Genomic DNA, 21,555 nt, shown 5'->3' with positions numbered 1-21,555 from the left:
TTGTGCACGAACTGACCTTGATTACGTCCCATAAATGTTCGATGGGGTTCATGTCGGGCGATCTGGGAGGCCAAATCATTTACTCGATTTGTCCAGAATGGTCTTCAAACCAATGGCGCACAATAGTGGCCCAGCTATATGAAATCGTTATTTGCGGACATGAGGTCCATGAATGGCTGCAAATGGTCACCAAATAACCAAACATAGCCGGCCGGTGTGCCCGAGCGGTTATAGGCGCTTCAGTCTGGAACCGCGCGACCGCTACGGTCGCAAGTTCGAATCTTGCCTTGGGCATATATATGTGTGATGTCCCTAGGTTAGTTATGTTCAAGTAGTTGTAAGTTCTAGGGAACTGATGACCTCAGATGTTAAGTTCCATAGTGCTCAGAGCCATTTGAACCATTTGAAGCCAAACATAAGCATTTCCAGTCGATGATCGGTTCAGCTGTACAAGAGGACGCAGTTCATTCCATGTAAACACAGCCCGCACCATTCCCTCGAACCCTATTATCAGTTGGCAACGGCCTTGCCGCAGTGGATACATCGGTTCCCGTGAGATCACCGAAGTTAAGCGCTGTCGGGCGTGACCGGCACTTGGATGGGTGACCGTCCGGGCCGCCATGTGGTGTTGCCGTTTTTCGGGGTGCACTCAGCCTCGTGATTCCAACTGAGGAGCTACTCGACCGAATAGTAGCGGCTCCGGTCAAAGAAAACCATCGTAACGACCGGGAGAGCGGTGTGCTGACCACACGCCCCTCCTATCCGCGTCCTCAACTGAGGATGACACGGCGGTCGGATGGTCCCGATGGGCCACTTGTGGCCTGATGACGGAGTGCTTTTATCAGTTCTTACCAACTGAAATCGATACTCACCTGGCCAGGCCACGGTTTTTCAGCCGTCTTGGGTCCAACCGATGTGGTTGGGAGTCCAGGAGAGGCTCTGTAGGCGATGTCGTGCTGTTGGTAAAGGCACTCGCGTCTGTCGTCTGCTACCATAGCCCATTAACGCCAGATTTCGCCATACTGTCCTGACGGATACTTCCGTCGTACATCCCACTCTGATTTCTGCGGTTATTTCACGCAGTGTTGCTCGTCTGTCAGCAGTGGCGACTCTACGGAATCACCGCCGCTCTCCGTCGTTAAGTGAAGGCCCCTGGTCACCGCGTTGTCTGTGGTGAGAGGTAATACCTGTTATTTGATATCTCGGCCCTCCCTTGACAGTGTAGATATCGGAATATTGAATTCCCTAACGATTTCCGAAATGGAATGTCCCGTACGTTTAGTTCTAACTACTATTTCGCGTTCAAAGTTTGTTAATTCCCGTGGTGATCCGTGATAACGTCGGAAACCATTTCACAGGAATCACTTGAATCACATGAATCAGCTCCACCAACGCACTGCCCTTTAATAGACCTGAGTACGCGATGACCTCCATCTGTATGTATGCATACCGCTATCCTATGCCGGTCGCTGTGGCCGAGCGGTTCTAGCCGCTTCAGTGTGGAACCGCGCGGCTGCTACGGTCGCCGGTTCGAATCCTGCCTCGAGCATGGATGTGTGTGATGTCCTTAGGATAGTTAGGTTTAAGTAGTGCTACGTCTAGGGGACTGCTTTGGGGGGGGGGGGGGGGGGTTGGGTTGGGTTGCTTGGGGGAAGAGACCAAACAGCGAGGTCATCGGTCTCATCGGATTAGGGAAGGATGGGGAAGGAAGTCGTCCGTGCCCTTTCAAAGGAACCATCCCGGCATGTACCTGGAGCGATTTAGGGAAATCACGGAAAACCTAAATCAGGGTGACCGGACGCGGGATTGAATCTTCGTCCTCCAGAATGCGAGTCCAGTGTGCTAACCACTGCGCCACCTCGCTCGGTAGGGGACTGATGACCTCAGATGTTAAGTCCCATAATGCGTAGAGCCATTTGAACCGTTTTTTCGCTATCCTTTGACTTCTGTCACTTCTGTGTGCGTTTGTCACCTTCCCAAGACTGCTTAGTTTGTTACGTGTAGTGTTGCAGAAAGGAAGGAGCACAATCGCTGGCTCATCTCGTTTTCCATTTCTTGAAGAGCGTCGGCTTTATATCACTTTCTTACGGAGTACACGCTTCAGATGATTAATTTAGGGCCGGCCGGTGTGGCCGTGCGGTTCTAAGCGCGTCAGTTTGGAACCGCGTAACCACTACGGTCGCAGGTTCGAATTCTGCCTCGGGCATGGATGTGTGTGATGTCCTTAGGTTAGTTAGGTTTAAGTAGTTCTAAGTTCTAGGGGACTGATGACCTCAGTAGTTAAGTCCCATAGTGCTCAGAGCCATTTTTGATTAATTTAGGAGTCCAACTGACCCTCGTTAGAAAGAAGTGTAGCTCTGTATATAAATGTATTTTAAACGGCCCTCTTCTGGACTGGATGGTGGAAATTCAGTGTGCGTCAGCTTTCGGTTCACAGAGTGGGCTAGACGCCCACTCGACTTTCGTTGTACCAAAACGTTTAAAAATTGGAAGTTTCCTTCTGTCTCTGCGTCGACAGTTAACTGGATGTTCTGAAATACGTGCTTTTGAACAACAGTGCCTTAAGGCCATGGAGAGTGATGGAGTGTATAAAGAAGAATTGTACTTATAAAACAAGTGTTTATTAATATGGTCACGAAATTCTAACTCATGAAAAGAAAAACTCTAATGAATAAATTGTGGGGCATTATCAATTGATCGATCCTCTTAATTCTATCAGGCTGTTTGTGGGTATGCATTATCTAATCCAAAGTATCTAGAAACGTACTAGTGGACGTTAATGTGGGTTGAGTCCACGCTTTGGCTGCTGGAGTCACTTTCAATGAGGTGTCTGATTGTCTGTGGAAGAATAGCAGCCCATCCTTCCTCAAGAGCCGAAAGCGGAGAAAGTAGTGATGTTGGACGCTCGAAACTGAAGTCGAGGTTGTACATTTACAGTAGTGGAAATCAGTGTAAAGATAGGGTTCCTGCGAAAGTAAGAGTACTGTATATAAGCACACGTGTATTGAAGTTATTTTGAAAGTAGTAGATAGTAAGGCATAAACAGTCATGGCCGAATTACATATTTCTTTCATACCACAAGTAACAAATGAAGGCGTTTGCATTTCGTGGATGGAAATTAGTATAAAGGCCTTCACTGTCCTGTTGAGTTACTGCGTTTTAGTACTTTATCTAACCTCTGTTCTTCCAATTACTTCGGCATTGTTACAATGGAACTGTCCCCCGCTCTCCTCGTATTGCACTTTTTAGCCCACATACGGCCTCAAATTGCCTTCTACTGCGACAAATACGCCTTGCAAATATTCTTGAAATGTTTACCAAGTGGTTCAGATCCGAGCTACGTGCAGGCCATGGCAAGACAACTGTATCTCTGCCTTCAAAACACAATTTGGTTGTAGGAGAAACACACAGACGCATTATCTTCATGAAGCATTAGACTTTCGTCCCCTAGGTCCAAATGGCTCTGAGCACTGTGGAACTTGACATTTTAGGTCATCAGTCCCCTAGAACTTAGAACTACTTAAACCTAACCTAACCTCACATCACACACATCCATGCCCGAGGCAGGATTCGAACCTGCGACGGTAGCAGTCGCGCAGTTCAAGACAGAAGCGCCTAGAAAGCGCCTAGAACCGCTCGGCTAGAACTGCCGGCCGTTCCCTAGGTCCTCATACTCTCTCATCAATTCTGTTTCTGACATCTCAGTGTACGTGATAGAATGCATTCTAATTTTGAGCCAAGCAATGCGTGATTTAGCGCAGAAGACCGCCCAAATCATAACACTCCCGCCACCAAAAATTCTGCTCATTCTTACCTGCTGCGCTGTTCTCGGATGATGCTAGTAATACTGAAATCCATCCGGCGTATCTGAATTAAACTTTTTCTTGTCACTGAAGCTCCCTTTATCCCATTCTGAAGTCCATAGCATACATTTTTCAACAAACTCCAATCTGGATTGTTTATGTTTTGGCGCTGGAGGAGGTTTTTGCGAATGCAAGGCGTTTGTCAGCCATTAGAATTCGTCGTACACGTCTGGCAGTTAATGGGAACTGTAAATCGGCAGCAGCGTGAGAAGAATGACGGTTTGTGGGCCTTGCTTTGCGCAAGAGAAACCATTTGGATGCCTCAGATAATTTTCTACTTTGTTCATTTTTTCCATTGTGTCCGTAGCGTGCATCTAATCTAACGAAATTATCAATCACAGTAATTGAACGGTTTAGCTTCTTGGCGATTTGATGGTTAGAGAGTCACATTTCCTTGTACGCGCTGATTTTTGCTTTTTCATCACATGATAACTGATTTCCGCGTAGCAGTGTCGCAATCGTGGTTTATGTACAGAACACGAACTGCCACTAATGGTGTCTGTTTCGTACCCGCAGTAGTAAGGGCACCTACGCACACACTAACACTGCAGCTGACTTCCTTTATACCGAGTACAGCCCTTACCACTTGAATTGCTTATGTCTTGTTATACAGGGTGATTTTTTCCACTGTGTGCAAACTTTTGGGCTGATCGATGAGAGGATACGGAACAAAAAAAGTGTAATGAACTTATGTCCGAAATGCGTGGTTTCCATGGTAGAGACTGTTTATTCAATCATACGAGGGCTGTCCAGAAAGTAATTTCCGATTGATCGCGAAATGGAAACCACAGTGCAAATCAGAAATGTTTTATTTGTAACAGTTAGCTACTTCTCTACGTAGTCGCCGTTCTGACTTAGACATTTATCGTAGCGTTGAACCAACTTTCCAATACCCTCATCATAGAAGGCATCCGCCAGTGCTTTCCGCCAATTCTCTACGCTGGCCTACAGCTCGTTGTCTGTGCCAAAATGTTGTCTTCATAGCCAGTGGTTCATGTGAGTAGAGATGAAACTTAGAGGGAGACAATTACGGGCTGTACTGTGGGTAATCAAACATTTCCAATTGAAAACGAAGCAGGAGCATCTTCATTGCCACTGCAGAATCCGGCTGAGAATTGTCTTGAAGAAGAAACAGCACGACAGTTATGTAATGTTGGCTGCATAGCTTCAGGCGAAATTTCTCACCAGGCCCTCGTACTTGGCGGGAGACACTATTTTCTAGACATCTTTACGCGCTCACTGTGAGCTCAGAAATGAGAAGAGCGACGTGATGCTATCTAGGGTTGTGCTAGAGACACTGCCCAACACAACTGTGCAAAGCTTTATCGGATTGACACAGTCGTTTCCATTTCGCGACCGATCAGAACTTACTTTCTGGACACCCCTCGTACATTGTTACAGAGATTGCGGTCTAATACGCGCTGTCCCATTCAGCCACACTTACAAAATGTGTTGAAAGTTGTTTCCATCCGAGCCGTGCACATACTGTAAGCGATAAGGGTAGTAACAATTGTTATCGAGAATGTTCCACACTGTCGCCTGGCTTACCCTGTACTGGCGTGCCAACTGCCTGGTACTGACACAGCGGTAGCCTTCCACAGTGTAAATCACATTTTCCTCCAAGTCTGGTGTCCGAACGTTTCGGATACCTCCTTCATTATTTCCTGCTTCCTGAAACGACCCTGTCTCGGACAAACGGCGAAACATTGCTGCGGACATTGAATGCTGCTATAGATCTCTTGATACAACCTTGCTGCCCGCCGTCAATTGCCTTTTGCCTTTCCGTAAGTAGACACCATGTCGGCAAGCTCTCAGTTCGAATACGGAACCATTGTGTAGAACGCTGTATCACATCCAACTACTAGGTGAGTCAGCAAGAGAAGTGAATCCGGCACAACATTGCCGTTTACTATTGCAGGAGAGGGCGCTAGAGTATGATGTACGAGGAAGAGTACCACTCCCGAGCAGGATAACATGCGTACTGTAACTGTGGCTGCGTGGTACAGTGCATGTCAGACCGCAGTCTCTGTAGCAAAGTGTGACTGAATAACTGGTCTGTAGCGTGGAAACCATGCGTCTCCGGATGTAAGTTCATTTGACCTTATTTGTTCCGTATCCTCTCATCGATCATGTCCTTGAGTTTGTACACAGTGAAAAAGGTCACCCTGTATACTGTACTACTGACACAAAATGCGACGCCATACTACTGCATTTCTTGGTGTACTCGATCTCTTACTATTTAGTATACACTGTGCACAACTATTCCAACCGACAGCGTTCATTTTCCTACAAGTATGCACGTTTTTATGCTGATTTCCACTTCCGTAGTGGTCAGTTCCGCATTACACATGGGTGCCCGCATACTGTTAAAATGGCTCTGTGCACTATGGGACTCAACTGCTGAGGTCATAAGTCCCCTAGAACTTAGAACTACTTAAACCTAACTAACGTAAGGACATCACACACATCCATGCGCGAGGCAGGATTTGAACCTGCGACCGTAGCGGTCGCCCGGTTCCAGACTGTAGCGCCTAGAACCGCTCGGTCACAGCGGCCGGCTACCCGCTTACTGTGTGCCAGACAATGTTATACCAGTGGACTGACTTTCAGTAGCGTCCTGATATACCAGCGCTCTGAGTTTGCTAGGTGGAGCAGGCCTGGCGACCAGTGGACTTTTCTCCGAGATGGTCTTCCCGAGTGCAGTCGTTGTGTGCCTGTCCCGGGTCGTAACTCTCCCAGCCAGCCCTGGTGTGGCACCGTGCTGAGCCGAGCTGGGCCCTGCTCGGCTCGGCCGTGGTGTGGTCTGCTGTGCTGGGCCGCTATTGATCGCCGCTGCATCGCCCGGGCTGGCTGCCGTTTCATTCATGCGCGTCCCACCAGCCCGGGCCTGCACCCTCTTAAAGCCGACGTCTCCCCTCACTACACTCTCACACCATCCATCTCTCTCTCTCTCTCTCCCTCTCTCACTCACTCACACACACACACACACACACACACACACACACTGATACGAAGTATGCTTGGCATTATACTTTACCGAATTTGTGCTGATCATGTATGTAGCACATAACAGCATGCTGCCACAGGGTTCACTCCTGTCTCAAATTGAATTGGTGTTTTTTGCGAATGGTCCTTTCTTACATTATTTGGGAAAACACTTTTCTCAAAAAATGTAACAAAGGACCTTCTGGAACTTTGGGCAGCAGACCTGTACTCTCGGCTATACTCCATGTCTTCCAAGCCAAGATGTTTGCATCGGGAAATGCTTCAAGGCCACCATAATCAGCATGATTCCCCCATACAACAGCCAAGTTCAGCCATGTACTGCCCCCAAACACAGCTTGGACATCACACGTGATCTGCATTCGTAGTCCACGAAAAACATTCGGACCACCCATAAGCTGCTGCCTATTGAATTGACCAGCCAAGTCAATGTCTATAGCTCTCAATGTCTTATACACTGGAGCACTGCGCCGCCAGCGACGATGGTAACCACATCTCAAAGGCATTGCAGAGGTACCCTATATACATATACACTGAAGCGCTAAAGAAACTGTTATAGGTATGCGTACTAAAATGCAGAGATATGTAACAGGCAGAATACGGCGCTGCGGTCGGCAACGCCTATATAAGACAACTGTTTGGTAAGATCGGTTACTGCTGCTACAGTGGCAGGTTATCAAGATTTAAGTAAGTTTTAACGTAGTGTTATAGTCGGCGTACGAGCGATGGGACACAGCATCTCCGACGTAGCGACAAAGTGGGGATTTCCCCGTGCGACCACTTCAAGTGAATATGACGAATCCGATAAAACAGCAAATCTCCGACATCACTGCGGCCAGAAAAAGATGCTACAAGAACGGGACCAGCGACGACTGAAGAGAATCGTTCAACGTGACACGGATTTATTTCGAGGGAACTATGCTAGATACTGCTACGCGGTTTGGTGCAGATGATAGCTTAACTCGTACAGTTTCCTATGGATACACTTCCAAATGTGTTGCCCGTAGAACGAGTAGGCAAGGTTCAATTTCCCTTCACATCCTTTCCAACATGTCTTTCATCTTGTATTCGTGCCTGAACAGTTTGCACAACAGAACTGGTGAACTGAACACTTTATCCTTATCGTAAAGCCCAAAAACGACAAGAGGAGCTACAATGAAGCGCCAACATGCGTTTTCAAATACAGAGATATATAAACAGGCAGAATACGGCGCTGCGGTCGGCAACGCCTATATAAGACAAGTGTCTGGCATAGTTGTCACTGCTGCTACAATGGCAGCTTATCAAGATTTAAGTGAGTTTGAACGTGGTGTTACAGTCGGCACACGAGCGATGGAACACAGCATCTCCTACATAGCAATGAAGTGGGGATTTTCCCGTACGACCATTTCACGAATGTACCGTGAATATAACGAATCCGGTAAAACAGCAAATCTCCGACATCGCTGCGACCGGAAAAAGATCCTACAAGAACGGGACCAACGACGACTGAAGAGAACCGTTCAACGTGACAGAAGTGCAACCCTTCCGCAAACTGCTGCAGATTTCAATGCTGGGCCATCAACAAATGTCAGCATGCGAACCATCCAGACAAACATCATCCATATGGGCATTCTGAGCCGAAGGCCCACTAGTGAATCCTTGATGACTGTACGACACAAAGCTTTAAACTTTGCCTGGGCCCGTCAACGCCGACATTGGACTGTTTCAAATTGAATCGAGCGGATGGACATGTACGGGTATGGAGACAACCTCATGGATCCATGGCCCTTCATGTCAGCAGGGACTGTTCAACATGGTGGAGGCTCTGTAATGGTTTGGGGCGTGTGCAGTTGGAGAGATATGAGAGCCCCGATACGTCTAGGTACGACTCTGACAGGTGACACGTACGTAAGCATCCTGTCTGATCACCTGCATCCGTTCATGTCCACTGTGCATTCCGATGGACTTGAGCAATTCCAGCGGGGCAGTGCGATACCCCACAGGTTCAGAATTGCTACACAGTGGCTCCAGGAACACTCTTCCGAATTTAAACACTTCCGCTGGCCACTAGATTCCCCAGACGTGAACATTATTGAGCATATGTAGGATGCCGTGCAACGTGCTGTTGACCCCGCTCGTACGCTTAACAGATTTATGGACAACCTTACAGGATACATAGTGTCAATTCCCTCCAGCACTAACTGAGACATTAGTCGCGCCCATGCCACGTCGTGTTGCGGCACTTTTGCGTGCTCGCGAATTGCCTACACGATATTCGGCAGGTGTACCAGTTTCTGTGAACCTAATCGTCAATAATATATTCTCCCTTCACTATTTACAATCTAATTCACTACACGATATTCGGCAGGTGTACTAGTTTCTGAGAACCTAATCGTCAATGATATATTCTCCCTTCACTATTTACAACAGTCTGCTAACGCTGGGACAACTTTACGGTTCCGCGACTGTAGAAATCACGTGTTTTTGAGGCGAAGAACTCGTCGAGCCCCGTTCGGAGCGCGTTTTCATTCGGAAAGGAAGTTCCTTGAAGGTTATTCGATAGAGAGCGGAAAAGGTGAAAATCGAAGAGCGCAGTATCAGGTGAATAAGGTGGGTGTGGGGTGTCTTCCCAACGTACTTCCAGTACAGTGTTGTCAGTCTAGCAGAATGCAGTCGGGCGTTACCGTGCCGTAGCATCACGCAGTCTTCCTGGTCGTTGTTCTTGGACTGCGTCTGCAAAACGTCTAAGTTGTTGACAGTGTGTGTCGGCAGTGATGGTTACACCTCGGAAGAGCAATTCTTAGTACACCTCAGCGTCGCTGTTCCACTAGAGGGATAACATTATCTTTTGGGGTCGCGCAGTTGCTGCTTTGTTTGGGTTCAGCCATTCAAGTCTTTTTCTTATGTTTGCATAAAGACACCATTTCTCGTCACCAGTAACGGTACAGGATAGCAATGGTCGGTGTTGTTCACGAGCCAAATGATGACGAGCAAGCAGAGATACACCTAAGGCCACCCACCCACTTGTGATTTTGGCTTAGAGCGTGCGGCACCTGTACTCCAGATTTTTGGATCTTCCCCATTGCGTGCAAATGTCGCACGTTGGTGGAGTGATCACTGTTCATCACATTTGCAAGTTCTCCAGGACACTGGCGCGGATCATTGTGGATTAATACGTTCAAACGATCTTCATGAAACCGCAATGGTCTTGCTGAATCTGGGGAGTCACTATCGTCAGAACGATCCCCCTTAAAACGAGAACCTTTTTTTTTGCCGTGCCCTGTCCAATGGGTTTATACTCACAGATGGCGCTAATGTTTCTGGTTGCCTTTGTTACTATCATCCCTCTGTTGAACCCAAGCAGAATAATAAGTCGGAAAATGTTCAGATTTCTCCTTTTGGCACTCCAGTTTCTAGCGTCCACGGTTCAACTATCTCCAAATGACAACATGTAAACTCATATAGCAACAATGAAGTACAAATAAAAAATGGCAGTCGATAAATAAACCCTTAGCAGCCGGGACACCAACATCGAAAACAAAAACGCTACAAAGCTATGTACCGGCCTAACACTTTATCGAATTCGTGCTGGTAATTTTTATAGCAGTTAATAGCATGCTACCATAGAGTTCAATTGAATAGTGTGTTTCCAAAAGGCCCTTTCTCACATTTTTTGGTAATATTCTTTTTTTCTCTCTCCCTCCCCTCCCGCCGCTTCCCATCCTCTTCTCTCTCTCTCTCTCTAATAAGGAGTGTGCTTATCAGATAACAGCTTACTACTCCAACTGAATTGTTCATTTGTGTAAGTACCTTCCTCATAGATTTTGGGAAAAGTGTTTTGCCACCATCCATGGCAGTGGGGGGGGGGGGGGAGGAGGTATCGTACCATTACACTACGCTAACGAGGCCTCAAATGGTTCAAATGGCTCTGAGCACTATGGGACTTAACATCTGTGGTCATCAGTCCCCTAGAACTTAGAACTACTTAACCTAACCAACCTAAGGACATCACACACATCCATGCCCGAGGCAGGATTCGAACCTGTGACCGTAGCGGTCACGCGGTTCCAGATTGAAGCGCCTAGAACCGCTGACGAGGCCTCTTTGGCAGTTTTTAACAATAAGGAGCCGACAGTATTTCCGTTCAGGACCATGGGGGAGCGGTGTATTGAACGTAAGTATGACACACACTTAAACAGCCGAGCAAATTTACTTTTGCTGATCAATTCTTTGGCTCCGGCCATCCTATGGAGTATAAGATTCTGGTCCGCACTTCCAGCTATTCCGATTTAGTAATAAAGGAAATAATTGTAGTTAAATTAGCAAGTGACACTATAGAGATAGAGGTTTATGATTGAATTCTGAAACTCTGCTGCCGGCCGCGGTGGTCTCGCCGTTCTAGGCGCGCAGTCCGGAACCGTGCGACTGCTACGGTCGGCGGTTCGAATCCTGCCTCGGGCATGGATGTGTGTGATGTCCTTAGGTTAGTTAGGTTTAAGTGGTTCTAAGTTCTAGGGGACTGATGACCTCAGATGTTGAGTCCCATAGTGCTCAGAGCCATTTGAACCATTTTTTTTGAAACTCTGCTCGCCCTCTGGTCAATCGACAGAGGCACAGAGTTTGTGAGCGCCTGTCAAAATAACGGCGGGGAATCACCTAAGTTTTTTGAACGTTTTATAACGCCGGGAGAAATTACTGTGTCGAACAGTGTTTTCATTTATTTCTTAAATGCTCGTTTTCTTCAATAATGGCGCATTTAAGCCGGAAACAGTCGTTGTAAACTGCCTTAAGAGCTACACATCTTCAGCTGATGAATAGGGAGGGAAATTTTACATTGTAACGTGTAGTGGCCATATTTCTGCGGGATCTGTTAGTTGCTCAGAACAACACAAACATTCCACGTAGGTTGATCACATTTGATTTCATTGGTGGTCTTTTAAAGGCATAATTTCAACCTATTGTCGCCTTCAGTCGGAAGACCGATTTGATGCAGTTGTTCGAGCTAGTCTATACAGTGTAACTTTCTTCGTATCTGCTTAACTGCTGCAAACTACATCCAACTGAATGTGCTTCCTGTTGTAAACCCTTTTCTCCCTCTACAATTTTCCCTCCCCCTCACACACGCACGCTATACAAAACAAACAAAGGCGTCACACAAGGGTGTAATTCATCACGTACGTTTTTTAACATGTATCTGGACTGTTTTTGTTATTATTATTATTATTATTGATGATGTTCTTGTTTTGAAGCTGAAGGCTAGTTGAATGGAACTCTATGCTAGTCTGTACTATGCAAACCTCTTCATATCTGCGTAAATGTAGCAACCTACAATTTCCTGAACCCACTTACTGTACTCAAGCCGTCGTTTCCCTCTATAATTTTTACCGCCTACTCTTCCTTCCATTACCAAATTGACCATATTGTGGTACCTCAGCGTTTGCTCTGTCCATTCCTTAATCATTATGCACAATAAAGCGCTGTTTCTTCGCGATTACATTCATCACCGTTTCATTCACTATATTCGAAAGACGACTTTAATTTAAAAAAAAAAAACTTGTATTACGGCATTTTAAAAAGATAAATTCTTAAATATTCTGATTATAAAAAACGTATTTCTGAAGTCATTGCTGAACGTTTCTTGTCTCACAGAAATCGGCAGCTTGTCGCGTTCTTCCTCCTGAATATGGAACCTATTTTTAGTGTAGAACATATTCTCTGGTGTTAACTACTGGTGTAAATAAATAGTTGCCATGGGGCCAATAATTTGGTTTTAAAACACATTTTTCCATGTTTCTCGAAAGTAGCCCGGTGCTTTTATGAGGTCTTTTAGAAATGACCGATTAAATTCAGTCGTAAATTTGTACATCCACGAACTTCCACAAACGGCATCTGCACATCGTCCATCGTGACGATAGAAATTTCGCCGTACAAAGAAGATATTTCAGCGAGATGGAGAATTCATTGCCTAAAAACCTGCAGGAGAGGAGTGATGATGAGTTAGTGACTGCAATGTAGCCAGCTAATGGCAGAAATAACTACGTACCTCCTTGGTAACGGGAAAATAAAGCGCCAGCCGATGGTCAAACTCAGGACTCACACATTGTGGGAATAATCTTAGACGGATACTTACAGTACTGTCCTCATCAGAGAAGGCACCTGTGGTTAACTCAAACTACAAGAAGAGACAGGATGATACATGTGTTAAGACCTCAGGGAAGTGTTATGGTACTACAGAGATGGTTCAAATGGCTCTGAGCACTGCGGGACTTAACTTCTGAGGTCATCAGTCCCCTAGAACTTAGAACTACTTAAACCTAACCAACCTAAGGACGTCACACACATCCGTGCCCGAGGCAGGATTCGAACCCGCGACCGTAGCGTTCGCGCGGTTCCAGACTGTAGCGCCTAGAACCGCTCGGCCACTCCGGCCGGCTGCTACAGAGATGCGTGGAGGCCAAAGATTTGGTGGTTAGGAGTCGTCAGGCGTATTTACTCTGATGTTTCGCATATATTTGAAATTTTGTTTTTGCAGTGTGTAGCTAGAGTCATCCAAAACAAATACTGTTTATCACGTCTTACATGCATTGCCCAGTGTCGACGGAAAACGCCGTTTTTTTTCCGTTGCAAACAAAATAATTGCTAAAACGGAGTTTTACGTGCCCGTTCGATAGAAGGATTCCAGATTCGTCTAGTGGGATATTTGTTTTGTCGGTATAAGTTAACAGGAGCAGTGAAACACGAAGAATAGCCAGAACTCGGTTTGTTTCCCGTTACAAACGAAGCGACTTTTGAAACGGAATTTTACGCGCCCATTCGATAGAGTGGTTCCAAACTCGTCTAGTGCTGTATTTGTTTTGTCGGTATGAGATAACAGGAGCAGTAAAACACGTAGAGTAACGAGTACTCCAGCTGCGATTGAACAGCGTTGCTGCTCGGCAGTAGCAGCTAGCGCGGGCTGGTTATTCTTCGTTAACTGATAAAACAAACGTTGTACAGACTAATTTGGGATCACTCTGTCGAATAGGCACGTAAATTTCCGCTTTAAAAATAATTTTGTTTGTAACGGGAAACAAACTGACGCTTTCCTTCGACGGTGGGCTTCACGTGAGAGAGATGGTAAGCAGTATTTATTTTGGCTGACTCCGGCTATACAGTACAAAAACTAAATTGTAAGTGTCTGACGGAACACCAGAAAAAAACGCATTATATCTCAGCCTTCCACACATTTATTGCTTCAGCTGAAGCAGTTTCTTAAGCCACTGCCTCTGGCTTCATTGTTGGGTGACAAACGAGCGATACGTTGCAATTACATAACTCCTGGGTCAAGTTATAGCTACATAACTGTTACTTTACTGTATAATTCCATGACCAGTAGCCGGCTGGTGTGGCCGAGCGGTTCTAGGCGCTTCAGTCTGGAACCGCGCGACCGCTACGGTCGCAGGTTCGAATCCTGCCTCGGGCATGGATGTGTGTGATGTCCTTAGGTTGGTTAGGTTTAAGTAGTTCTAAGTTCTAGGGGACTGATGACCTCGGATGTTAAGTCCCATAGTGCTCAGAGCCATTTGAACCATGACCAGTAATAGTATAGGAATTCCCTCGCAGAGTGGCGACGGGGCTGGTAATATTAGTAACATTAAGGAAGAATTAAATCTGAGGAACAGTAAGTATGGGAACGGGATTATTCTGGCCTTTTACTTTGACTCGGATAGTAATTACTACAAACAGCTTTGTCTAAAAACTGACTGTAGTCATGTGTGCAGCACTTTGGTATTTCAGCCGTACTGGGACGTAAGCCGTTCTGCCACAAAATCTAACTGCTCCACAGAATCTAATACGTCACATTGAAAAAAAAGAATTACAAAAATTAGAGCGCATAGGGATGCTTAGCGAAATCACACACACCATTTGGAACATGCGGGAATGAGAGTGGCACGTGAATCACGCTATTCCACACCGAATGGTGACTTGTGAAGTATAGGTACAGATGTGTTGCACTGTATCAGAACCAGTTGTTGTTGTTACAAAACTTTACTTTCAGAATCAAAGAGCTTTTGTAACTTATTTCAATAGACACAGTCGTGAGCGCATTTAAGTTGTTCATTTTTATTTTTAGATGACCGGTTTTGATCTTCTAAGAGATCATCTTCAGTTTAAGATCTGAAGATGATCTCTTAGAAGATCGGAACCGGTCATCCAAAAATAAAAATATCATTACGTTCGTGTGTAATGAAACACGTTATAATATTACGAGGGGCGTTTGAAAAGTCCTACAGAGTCCGAGAGATGGCACCACAGGCGCGTGTCGAGATCACGTTTAGTTAGTAGCATCTTTGGAAAGAACGCACACCAAGTTTCAGCCATACTGGTGTATTTCTTTGTGTTTGGCATTCGTGTGAATCAAGGAAGTCGAGAGATTGTCAAGAAACGGACGAAAAATAATTTCGTGTGGTGATTAAACATTACTTTATGAAAGGAAAAACGCCTCAGGAGACTAAAGAGAAGCTTGATAAACATTACGGTGATTCTGAACCTTCGATTAGAACAGTTTATAAGTGGTTTCAAAATTTTCGGAGTTGTGGAGGTTATGACTCCAGAAATCATTGATAAAATCCATGATATGGCGATGGATGACAATTGAGTTAAGGTGCGTGAGATTGCTAGTGCTGTGGGCATCTCTTATGAACGGGTACATAATATTTTGCATAAACATTTGGACAAGAGAAAGCTATCTGCAATATGGGTTCCGCGATTGCTCACGCTTGACCAAAAACGGAATCGTGTGAAGTGTTGCAAGGATGGTTTGCAGGTGTTCAGGAAGAATCCGCGGAGGTTCGAGTCCTCCCTCGGGCATGGGTGTGTGTGTTTGTCCTTCGGAAAATTTAGGTTAAGTAGTGTGTAAGCTTAGGGACTGGTGAGCTTAGCAGTTAAGTCCCATAAGATTTCACACACATTTGAACATTTTTTGAAGAATCCGCAGGACTTTAAGCGTCGCTTCGTCAATGTGCATGAAACCTGGATACATTACTATACTCCTGAGACCAAACAACAATCTAAAGAATAGGTTACCAAGGGAGAATCTGCACCAAAAAAGGTGAAGACCATTCTTTCGGCCGTAAAGGTTATGGCGACTGTCTTTTGGGATTCACAAGGGATAATCCTCATCGACTATTTCGAAAACGGTAAAACTATTACAGGTGCATATTATTCATCGTTATTGGACCGTTTGAAAACCGAGCTGCAAAAAAACGCCGGCGATTGGACCGCAAAAAAGTCATTTTCCATCACGACAATGCACCAGCACACACCTCAGCAGTTGTGGTCGCAAAATTAATCGAAATAGGATTCCAACTCGTTTCACATCCCCCCTCTTCTCCAGACTTGGCCCCCTCGGACTACCATTTGTTCCCCAATTTGAAGAAATGGCTGGGGGGACAAAGATTTTATTCAAACGAGGAGGTGATTGCAGCAACTAATAGCAATTTTGCAGTCTTGGACATTTCCTATTATTCGGAAGGGATCAACAAATTAGAACAGCGTTGGACTAAGTGTGTAAGTGTAAAAGGAGACTATGTCGAAAAATAAAAAAGGTTCACCCCAAACACGTAAGTAGTTTTTATTTTTGCACGGACTTTTCAAACGCCCCTCGTATGAAGATCGGTGTTTTTCTTGAAACAATGTTCCAAAAATTTTTGAAAAGCTTGTAGTTTAAAGCAGTTCCTCATTTATCGGTGGTGTGCTGGCTTATGATCTTTGTAGAAGGCGGTGCAGTGCATGCACAAGAATTATGCCACATTCGAAGGGCCTCATCTTAGAAATAATTTTTATGTCAGTTGTGTAAGTAACTTCGTAAGTGTACCACGTACCATTTCAGTATTTTTGGTGGCGCGGAGGGGGATGTGTTTGGCACTGCACTGCTCTATGAGATGTGCACACAGGTACGTCAGTGTGCAGCGGTGCAGAATGAGAAAGCATTGTAACGTGGCGTTCCGCGCTGGAGGCGCAGCTGCTACCATCTAGCAGCGGACGTACGCAACACGGCAGGAGCGAGGCCGTGAGAGCTGCAACGAATTGCGAGCCACGCCCAGGGAGCATCAGCTGGGCTGCTCTCACGACGGCGTACCCTTCCATGTCGCGAGGCGCTGCCCCACCGTTCTTGCTGAAATTACCGTCGATTAAGGACTACCGTCTGAGGAGGGGAAAATCAGAGAGTTCAAAATTTGCCGAGTCGTATTGAACGGTGGCATACCCTGCCGACTGTGATGTTGGGCGTAACCAGGAATCCGTGCAGGACATGTACGATTGTAGTTGTAGTTCTCATTTAGTCTTCTAGTTCATCCCGAGTAGTTTCCAGCGAATTGTTGGCTGTTCTACCCCCAGGATACTTTACCCAGGAGGAGCCAACTAGAGGGCTGTAACAGTGGTACAAATCTGAACTCGCATTCGTTAGAACGACGCCTCAAATCACCCTTCAGCTATCCAGTATTGGTTTTGCGCTGTTTCCTTAAATCGCCTGATTGAATTGCGGGATGGTTCCTTTGAAAGGGACATGGCCGATTTCTTTCACCCGTCCGAGTTTGTGTTCCGACTCTGAGGACATCTAAATCTACATCCATACTCCGCAAGCCACCTGACGGTGTGTGGCGGAGGGTACCTTAAGTACCTCTATCGGTTCTCCCTTCTATTCCAGTTTCGTACTGTTCGTGGAAAGAAGGATTGTCGGTATGCCTCTGTGTGGGCTCTAATCTCTCTAATTTTCTCCTCATGGTCTCTTCGCGAGATATTCACAGGAGGGAGCAATATGTTGCTTGAATCCTTGGTGAAGGTATGTTCTCGAAACTTCAACAAAAGCCCGTACCGAGCTACTGAGCATCTCTCCTGCAGAGTCTTCCACTGGAGTTTATCTATCATCTCCGTAAGGCTTTCGCGATTACTAAATGATCCTGTAACGAAGCACGCTGCTCTCCGTTGGATCTTCTCTATCTCTTCTGTCAACCCTATCTGGTACGGATCCCACACCGCTGAGCAGTATTCAAGCAGTGGGCGAACAAGCGTACTCTAACCAACTTCCTTTGTTTTCGGATTGCAATTCCTTAGGATTCTTCCAATGAATCTCAGTCTGGCATCTGCTTTATCGACGATCATCTTTATATGATCATTCCATTTTAAATCACTCCTAATGCGTACTCCCAGATAATTTATGGAATTAACCGCTTCCAGTTGCTGACCTGCTATATTGTAGCTAAATGATAAGGGATCTTTCTTTCTATGTATTCGCAGCACATTACACTTGTCTACATTGAGATTCAATTGCCATTCCCTGCACCATGCGTCAATCCGCTGCAGATCCTCCTGCATTTCAGTACAATTTTCCATTGTTACAACCTCTCGATATACCACAGTATCATCCGCAAAAAGCCTCAGTGAACTTCCAATGTCATCCACAAGTTCATTTATGTATATTGTGAATAGCAACGGTCCTACGACACTCTCCTGCGGCACACCTGAAATCACTCTTACTTCGGAAGACTTCTCTCCATTGAGAATGACATGCTGCGTTCTGTTATATAGGAACTCTTCAGTCCAATCACACAATTGATCTGATAGTCCATATGCTCTTACTTTGTTCATTAAACGACTGTGGGGAACTGCATCGAACGCCTTGCGGAAGTCAAGAAAGACGGCATCTACCTGGGAACCCGTGTCTATGGCCCTCTGAGTCTCGTGGACGAACAGCGTGAGTTGGGTTTCACACGATCGTCTTTTTCGAAACCCATGCTGATTCCTACATCATTGTCCTTAGGACGGTAAACGCTAATCTTGATTCCTTCCTAGATGGAGATAGAAAATAATTTTTGTTAGAGAGCAAACCTGTACTGGGACAAGATAATGTGGAAGTTTGTTGTCGCCTTCCACATCGCAGTGCTGCATTTATTAAAGTCGTCCCGACCACGTCTGCAGTCAATATTACAATTGCCGCACCAGTCTCGTTGATTTCCGCCATCTGTGGCTACTTTAGGGACTGCTGCCATTCTTCATGATGGAGCTTCTTTGTGTCTCATCCTCAACAGACGGCTTCTGCTTCCCCCCTGTGAATTGTGCTGGTGATCCCATGATTCATTTCGTAGACAGTTGCACTCTTTACCATAACTGGCCATGAGATCTTTGCGATGTGGTATGAACCAGTCTAGTTATATTACGTCTCCATCACTCTTTGTTCATCGTTCTGACAGATGTGGACTCCTAAGAGAATGTGTGTGTGTGTGTGTGTGTGTGTGTGTGTGTGTGTGTGCTGCCGGAATGCGTTAGTATGTTCGGACATTCATTTAGAACTGACCTCATGAATCATTTTTTTTTATTTTTTTACCATGGAGTAATTCCCACCATTATGACTTGTGTAAAATCGTTTCCGGCAAATAATTCAGCCACCGACTAGAGCTGTCAGCAGCGTATGATGGATTACAGTATAAAAAAATCATTCTTTACGAGAATTTATGGAAATTACGCAGCATATATACAAAGTATGACTATCTGAAAATTAATGACAGATACGACGGTAGCGCCACATTGAAGGACTTGACTGTATGTGACTCTGAATAGAAGTCGCATGACATTAAAACACAAGGCCGTTTGTTCATCTGCAAGGGGGAGAACACGAACTATACGTAATGTCGTTGGATGAAAGCGTGTGTGAGACTTACCATAGCGCAGTTTTGTACGTTTAGTGATTTACTGCCTCGTGATTGAAAGCCACATCCTTTGTAGTCATTATTTTTACATTCAGATCCATTTTGACTCTATAGCCGAAATTTTCACATAAGTATAAAACAATTTTAATATATCGATTACTTTTCAATTCCAGTGTCACATATTAATACAGTATGAAATGTTACGATCCCCCATGACGACCTTCACATCTGTAAAGTTGCGTCAACAACTCGTCGTGTCTGTAACAGAAACAGTCTGGAACAGCGCGATCGCTACGGTCGCAGGTTCGATTCCTGCCTCGGGCATGGATGCGTGTGATGTCCTTAGGTTAGTTACAGGGTGTTTCAAAAATGACCGGTATATTTGAAACTGCAATAAAAACTAAACGAGCAGCGATAGAAATACACCGTTTGTTGCAATATGCTTGGGACAACAGTACATTTTCAGGCGGACAAACTTTCGAAATTACAGTAGTTACAATTTTCAACAACAGATGGCGCTGCAAGTGATGTGAAAGATATAGAAGACAACGCAGTCTGTGGGTGCGCCATTCTGTACGTCGTCTTTCTGCTGTAAGCGTGTGCTGTTCACAACGTGCAAGTGTGCTGTAGACAACATGGTTTATTCCTTAGAACAGAGGATTTTTCTGGTGTTGGAATTCCACCGCCTAGAACACAGTGTTGTTGCAACAAGACGAAGTTTTCAACGGAGGTTTAATGTAAACAAAGGACCGAAAAGCGATACAATAAAGGATCTGTTTGAAAAATTTCAACGGACTGGGAACGTGACGGATGAACGTGCTGGAAAGGTAGGGCGACCGCGTACGGCAACCACAGAGGGCAACGCGCAGCTAGTGCAGCAGGTGATACAACAGCGGCCTCGGGTTTCCGTTCGCCGTGTTGCAGCTGCGGTCCAAATGACGCCAACGTCCACGTATCGTCTCATGCGCCAGAGTTTACACCTCTATCCATACAAAATTCAAACGCGGCAACCCCTCAGCGCCGCTACTATTGCTGCACGAGAGACATTCGCTAACGATATAGTGTACAGGATTGATGACGGCGATATGCATGTGGGCAGCATTTGGTTTACTGACGAAGCTTATTTTTACCTGGACGGCTTCGTCAATAAACAGAACTGGCGCATATGGGGAACCGAAAAGCCCCATGTTGCAGTCCCATCGTCCCTGCATCCTCAAAAAGTACTGGTCTGGGCCGCCATGTCTTCCAAAGGAATCATTGGCCCATTTTTCAGATCCGAAACGATTACTGCATCACGCTATCTGGACATTCTTCGTGAATTTGTGGCGGTACAAACTGCCTTAGACGACACTGCGAACACCTCGTGGTTTATGCAAGATGGTGCCCGGCCACATCGCACGGCCGACGTCTTTAATTTCCTGAATGAATATTTCGATGATCGTGTGATTGCTTTGGGCTATCCGAAACATACAGGAGGCGGCGTGGATTGGCCTCCCTATTCGCCAGACATGAACCCCTGTGACTTCTTTCTGTGGGGACACTTGAAAGACCAGGTGTACCGCCAGAATCCAGAAACAATTGAACAGCTGGAACAGTACATCTCATCTGCATGTGAAGCCATTCCGCCAGACACGTTGTCAAAGGTTTCGGGTAATTTCATTCAGAGACTACGCCATATTATTGCTACGCACGGTGGATATGTGGAAAATATCGTACTATAGAGTTTCCCAGACCGCAGCGCCATCTGTTGTTGAAAATTGTAACTACTGTAATTTCGAAAGTTTGTCTGCCTGAAAATGTACTGTTGTCCCAAGCATATTGCAACAAACGGTGTATTTCTATCGCTGCTCGTTTAGTTTTTATTGCCGTTTCAAATATACCGGTCATTTTTGAAACACCCTGTAGGTTTACGTAGTTCTAAGTTCTAGGGGACTGATGACCTCAGATGTTAAGTCCCATAGTGCTCAGAGCCATTTGAACCATTTTTGTAACAGAAACACATATCAGAATATATGTTTAGT

At 45.6% G+C, this 21,555-nt stretch overlaps 1 long non-coding RNA gene and 1 pseudogene across 1 annotated transcript in view; both read left to right on the top strand.

Annotated features, from left to right (window-relative positions):
* LOC126194816 (uncharacterized) overlaps positions 1–21,555 on the top strand; it is a 197,131-nt gene that overhangs the window by 151,121 nt on the left and 24,455 nt on the right. The gene's annotated exons all lie outside the window — the stretch shown is intronic.
* Positions 517–634, top strand: LOC126196627 (5S ribosomal RNA; annotated as a pseudogene).

Source organism: Schistocerca nitens, chromosome 7, assembly GCF_023898315.1.
Source record: "Schistocerca nitens isolate TAMUIC-IGC-003100 chromosome 7, iqSchNite1.1, whole genome shotgun sequence".
In the NCBI taxonomy this organism is placed as follows: domain Eukaryota; kingdom Metazoa; phylum Arthropoda; class Insecta; order Orthoptera; family Acrididae; genus Schistocerca; species Schistocerca nitens.
This window is presented reverse-complemented; position numbering and strand designations above follow the sequence as displayed.